The sequence below is a fragment of the Pteronotus mesoamericanus genome, unplaced genomic scaffold, assembly GCF_021234165.1.
Source record: "Pteronotus mesoamericanus isolate MK-2021 breed Mesoamerican mustached bat unplaced genomic scaffold, CSHL_Meso_final contig_245, whole genome shotgun sequence".
In the NCBI taxonomy this organism is placed as follows: Eukaryota; Metazoa; Chordata; class Mammalia; order Chiroptera; family Mormoopidae; genus Pteronotus; species Pteronotus mesoamericanus.
In genome coordinates, this window is record NW_026555103.1 from 1,797,706 (window position 1) to 1,803,982 (window position 6,277).

At 39.7% G+C, this 6,277-nt stretch overlaps 1 pseudogene; it reads right to left on the reverse strand.

The window, feature by feature from the left end:
- Positions 1-4,267: 4,267 nt before the first annotated feature.
- Positions 4,268-5,847, reverse strand: LOC129070094 (importin subunit alpha-1-like; annotated as a pseudogene).
- Positions 5,848-6,277: the final 430 nt, after the last annotated feature.

The window sequence follows — 6,277 nt, forward strand, 5'->3', positions numbered from 1 at the left end:
TCTAAGAAAGGAGGAACCCATTTTAACCGGTAGTTCACCAACCTCTTCTCTTACTGTACCCATGAGCAGGTATAGGTGTCAAAAATGTATGGCTCTAAATTATGGCTCTTAGAAATATAATCCCAGAGTTCTCTGGCTCTATAGCTTCCTCCCAGAGGAGGACAGCACTCCTATGAGAAAGTTTTGGTTCTCCTCACTTTCCTGTGTCATTTCTTCCACCAGGTTGCTACTCAGTACTGAGACCTCTCCTGCAATACTTGGTTTCCTATAGACTGTCCTTTAATACCACCTACTACACTAATGATAGATTGGTATCTGTTTTGTACCATAGTGTGAGGACAATGAGGCAGCACTGATTCCTTCTAATACTTCTGCCAAATTCTTCACAGCACCCAAGATTAGCACATCAGTATCCTCAACACATTTTGAGTAATTTTATAATTCAATTATAATGTCAGAGAGATGGGAGAACCCATCTTCAAGTCTCAAAATGAAAGGCAGCCTTTCCTCATGAGGGAACTGTCTCAAGTCAGGCTCCCCAGAAGGAGTATCTGAGGTGGAGGTTCTTGTTTGAGTGACTGATTGATTGAGGGATTTCCTCAGGAGACACTTGCAAGGGAGTAAGGAGAGGATAGAGAAGATGAAATTAAGCAAGGGTGAGGTTTTGGATGAAATGCCTCCTGAGACTGATTAGGTGGGGAAATGTTCAGGGTGTAAGTTGCATGCAGAGTCTGCCTTGTCTGAAGGCAGAGAGCTAGGCTCCCATATGCTGCATCAGTCCTTTGTTTGCTCCAGGGATGTGAGGCATAACTTAGTGGCCCTCTGGGAAGCTGGCCCAAGGGAAGAACTGTGAAAAAGTGGCATCCAGAACTTCATAACAGCTGTCACTGCAGCCAGCAAAACTCAGGTGTGGGGGTCTGGGCCACCACAAGCAGCATCTTCTCAAAGGTATTCTGTAGAGACTTTCCCACATATCACTGAGCTCTGCAGCCCTCAGATTTGGTTGAGGTGGTAGAGTGCAGGGATGGGAGAGATGGGAGGTAGGAGGAGAATGAGGTTCTCTTTATTTCTTACTATTGAAGTTTCTCTTTGAAAGTCTACTTTCTGCCTTAGGAAATTTACCACTCATCCAAGAAGTATTTTCCCTCTTCATTCTCCTCAAAACCTGAGTCATGCCATCTTGAAATGTGACCAGGCTTAGCATAAGCACACTGTCATTGCTCAGCACTCTCACCATCATGGCAGGCAGGGAGTTTTATTCATGTGAGTGAGGTTGGATGTACTTTCATCATTTGAGTTACCACTAATGAGAACTGAAGGACAGCTGGGCCCTCTTATATCGGCATTAAAGGCAGCACATCTCATAAGAACAAATATTACCAATTATATAGACAACAGAGCCTTAATCTATATTGAAGGGCACTAGAAGTGTAGTTAGCAAGACATCCACACCCCTCTTGCTGTTGTAGTGCTGATGATTGTCATGGTTGATTTCTTTCTTGCTCCTTCGGGAGGCTTCCAGGATTCCCCAGCAGCAATACTACCCTATTGTCTGCTTTCTGTTTCCTCTGGAAATGTGTTGTTCTTTATTAAATTATTAATAATCATGCAGTTCCCCTCCCACTAGATTAGCAATAATAATGACAATCTCTGACATTTATATGGTAAAAGGACATTGTAATTTTCTGTTCATATTAAGATGACTCAGTAAAGTTGATACTTTGAGATTGTTCATTTAACACATAAATAATAACAATCTCTTAAGTGTGTCTCTGGATGAGAAAGTGATAAAGTAGAGAAGGAGGTAAATGATACATTACAGAGCAAAGATTGAGGTTGAAGTTAGTATGTGAGGTTCCAGAGTATTTTGAAGGGCTTCCTGAAGATTCTGAGAAATATGGCTGTAGGTCATGAATTTGATACCCTTAAATGGTACGATGGTAGACATAAACAATTAGAATTCTTTTTTGGTCACTCTGCAGCAATGGTGCTGAAGTTCTTTGAGTTTACCTAATGTAGAGAGTGGACCACAAAGGGTCATAGATTATTTACAATGTGTCCAGGTATACACATACATGTACACATGTACATGTGCCATTTGTATGTATATTATTTGATTTAATCTTAAACTAACCCTATGATTTAGATGTACCACTTTTCAGAAAACTGGGATTTCCTAATATTAAAAAGCTGTGCATTTTTTATGAAATTTCATTATTTCTTATTGTATTCTTCCAGAATTTGATTTACTGAGAACTGCTACTCTCCTTCAAGAACCTTGATCCAAATTGAGGATATATTAGATAGAAAATTCCAATACTAAGAAACAGAAATCCCAATCTAAACTGGCTTAAGCAAAGAGATGAATGTATTAATGCATGAAAACATGGTGACCATGATGGGTCATCAGCAGGAGCCAAGTGTTCAGCAATACATTTTTAATGTGTCTGTCCATTGCTAAGCTTCGACACTCTTTCTGTTGATTTTGTCTTTAGGCAAGTTCTTGGCAAAGATGGGTTGGAACAGGTGAGGAAACAGGAAAGTTTGAGCACCTGCTTTATTGATTTTGGTAACTACAGCCCAGGAAGAGAAATCAGAGATATATGCCATACCCAGAGGTTCTAGTGCCTGCAAATCATGTTTATTTTTTATATAAAATTTAATGATTTTTCTTTATTATCTCAGCTTTGCTCTGATGTTCTTCCTTGCACAAAATATCTACACTTCTCCAAAAATGTGAGCAAGGTTCGTCCTACCCTGTGACTATTTGCCCTATCTACACGCATTTTTTTTCCTAATTATAATAAGGGAGCAGAGTTGTAGTCAGTGAAGGTTTAACTTTGACAAAAGCTTAATTCTACTCAGTACAATATTGGGCACTTGGCTGTCTTAATACTAAGGGTTGTAGAAAGACAAAACAAGCTTTCTTCAACTATGGACTGCCATTTCCAATGTCTGCTTTACCTGTGAACTCCTGTCTAAATTTACTAACTTAGCACATTCTTTTCTACTAACTATCCTTGACACTTTTCTTTCCCTCAGTACAATGGATTCCCCACCTGACTAATAGTGAGCGTCCACTCAACAAAGTTCACTCTAGCTCTGGAGAGCAAGGAGACAGACTTTAGGCAGGTCAGACTGTGAGAAATCTCTGAAAGATAAAGAATAGATGGGAATATATTGAGAGACAAATACAATGATTTGTATATAAATAATTAAGAAAGTAACCAGTAACCTGCAGCTCTGTATAGGAAATGAAACATACTTCCAAAGTGATTTTTTCCTGAAATACACCTGAATAACCTCAAGGTCAGAGGCCATGAGGTTGGGTGAAGTGGACTGTGAGCAGCAAAGTACTGAAGAATAGAACATCTTAAATGGACTGAGACAATGGGATCATACATATGAAAATGTTGTGTAAACTTGCCTGGGATCACTTATCTCTCAAATTTCTTGCACTAGAATCTTCATCTCATGATCTCTTTTGGTGGGTGCTCAATCTGAAATAGAATCTATCTCTAGTACTCCATAGTGAAGGCACCAAGAAAAGACCAAAAGTGCAAAGTAGTGACAGTGAATCTCACTTGGAGGGGAATTTCAAGGAAAACTTCCCAGACAGTGACATCAGAGCTCAGGGAAGAATGATTACTGGAGGTTATTGAGATAAGAAAAGGCAGGCACATAAAGTAGATAAGCAGCTTCAAAAACTTTTTCTTTTCATATATCTGTTGTGTGTATATATGTGTATCTATATGTACATGTGTATACATGTGGAGGTATGTATGTGTCTGATGATATTTAAACTGCTAACTCTGTTAATGTTTCCATTTTAACTGATACTAAACATTCAAATCAAAAATGGAATACAATTGTTTCATGACAAAAGAAGTGGATTTAGAGTTTCTTTTCCTGGTCCTCTTTTTGACTACAGGGAATATAATAAGAAAAAGAAGTAATTGTATTTATACTTCTCCACCCCAGCTCCTTTCAAGTACATTGGATTCTTTTCTTTTTTTTTGGTGTAACTTAATCTTTATTTACAGGACACTGTAAAATAAGAAATTTCACATAGAAATAAGAAACCCATTGAGAGGAGACGTTTCATACAGTATGTACAGTTTGGAACTGTTCAAGTATAGTTTCATTGTAAAAAGTGCTACAATAACAAACCACATTTAAAAAGAGTTCTTAGTAGAGAAACAGTTAAGAGAAACTTATACCAAACATAGTACACAACAAACAACATTTTATGCCTCAGCTGTACAATCTAGAAGTTAAAGGTCCCAGGAGTGCCATCCTGAACTTGGAACGTATAGCCATCAGAGGTAGTTTCAGGCACAACATTCTGATCTTCCTCTTCCTCTACAAAGAAATACTTCTCAGTCAAGTTCAATGAAACTTTGTATACAGATTCATTTTCATGGTTTTGTAGAGCTTCAATTTTGTCCAAACCTCCACATTCTTTGATCATTATACTAAGTTTCTCAGTTTCACCTAGTTTCTCAGCAGCCTGGAAGATATTTGAAATGACATCCAGAATAACCAGGATAATTTTGGTCTCTTTCACAGTTAAGAGGTTTACCAATGGTTCTATTATGCCACAGTGAACAAGGTATACAATCTGTTCAACTGTTCTACCACTTGTATAGTTGGTCACAGCCCATACAGCTTCCTTTTGTGTCTTAAAGTATGCCTTAGGCAAAACAACAATGAGGAATGAGACTAATCCATGACTCACAACTTGCTGTATCTGGTCCTGATGGCCTGCTGTGATGTTTGACATTGTCCATGTAGCTTCCTTCTGAATATTAGTTTTAGAGTTCATTAACAGGCTGGGAAAGATTGCAAGTGCTCCCACATCTATTACAACCTGAGTCTGTTCATCTGTCCCAGGGACAATATTCCCTATGGCTCTTAGCACAGGAGTCACAATTGGCAATTCAGTAGCTCCCAGGAGCTTCACAAGTTGGGGCACAACTCCTATTTTCACAACCATTTCAATCCATTCATTTGGACCATCAGTAATATAGGAGATGGCCCAGCAGCTATCTGCTAATACTTCTGGGTCATCATGATGCAGGAGACGAACTAAAGTAGGAAGAATCTGCTCAACAGCATCTAATGGGGGTGAAGGATTCTTGTTGTGAAAAAGGTTTGAAAGTGTCCAGGTAAGATTACATAAGTAACCACATGCTAAAGATGACATAGCAATAAGAGCTATGCAGGATCAACTGCACTGTACTTGATAACCAAATCTAGGAAAACTGAACCATCACCCGCAATGTTTCCTAGAGCCCATACAGCTTGTTCACTGATGTGAGCATGGGGGGATGCCAACAAAGAAATGAATGCTGGGATAGCACCTCCATCTACTACAGCCTTGGTCTGTTCTGATGTTCTGGAAGCAATGTTAGTGAGGGCCCAGGCAGATTCAAACTGAATGGGACTACAATCAGTTCTGCCCAAGAAGGACACAAATTTTGGAATCAAACCAGCCTAGATTATGTTGTTTATGAGTGGTTGTTTTTCCCTAGAAAGCAGTTTCCTTGCAGCCTGGGTAGCTTGGAGTTGGCTTTCCAAATTGTTGCTATTTATGCCTTTGACAATGTCCTCAACAGATCAATTTATAGTGCCCGGATTGTTGCAGTTTTCCTGCAGTGGAGAAGTAGCATCATCAGGAAATGAGCTTACATTTCTCCTTTTCAGCATCTGTTCATCCTCCTTAGCTTTTCTCAGCTCCACATTAACTTCTATTTGGCGACGCCTCATTTCCATACTGTCTTTTCCCTTGTTCTTAAATCTGTTAAGGCGGGCAGCTGGTGGATTAACATTCTCGTTGGTGGACATGGTTATGAGACAAAGGGAGATAGCTACACAGCTGGTTTAGTCTTTTCACAGGAGATGGTGTGAGGCGCACAGGCTGTGGTTCAGTTGCTCTGAAAACAGCCAGTACTGATCACCATGAAGACCGTGTGGCCGGATTCTTTTTTTAAGATTATATTTATTTATTTTTAGACAGAGGGGAAGGGAGGAAGAAAGAGAGGGAGACAAACATCAATGTGTGGTTGCCTCTCTTATGCCCCCTAATGAGGACCTAGCTCACAGCCCATGCATGTACTCTGATCTGCTCTGACTGGAAATCAAACCAGTGACACTTTGATTTGCAGGCTGGTGCTCAATCCACTGAACCACAGCAGTCAGGGCTGGATTTTTGTAATTGCAGAGTCCCTTATGGTTTAATGGGGCAAGTATTCATGGTGTAGGGGCTGCCATATGA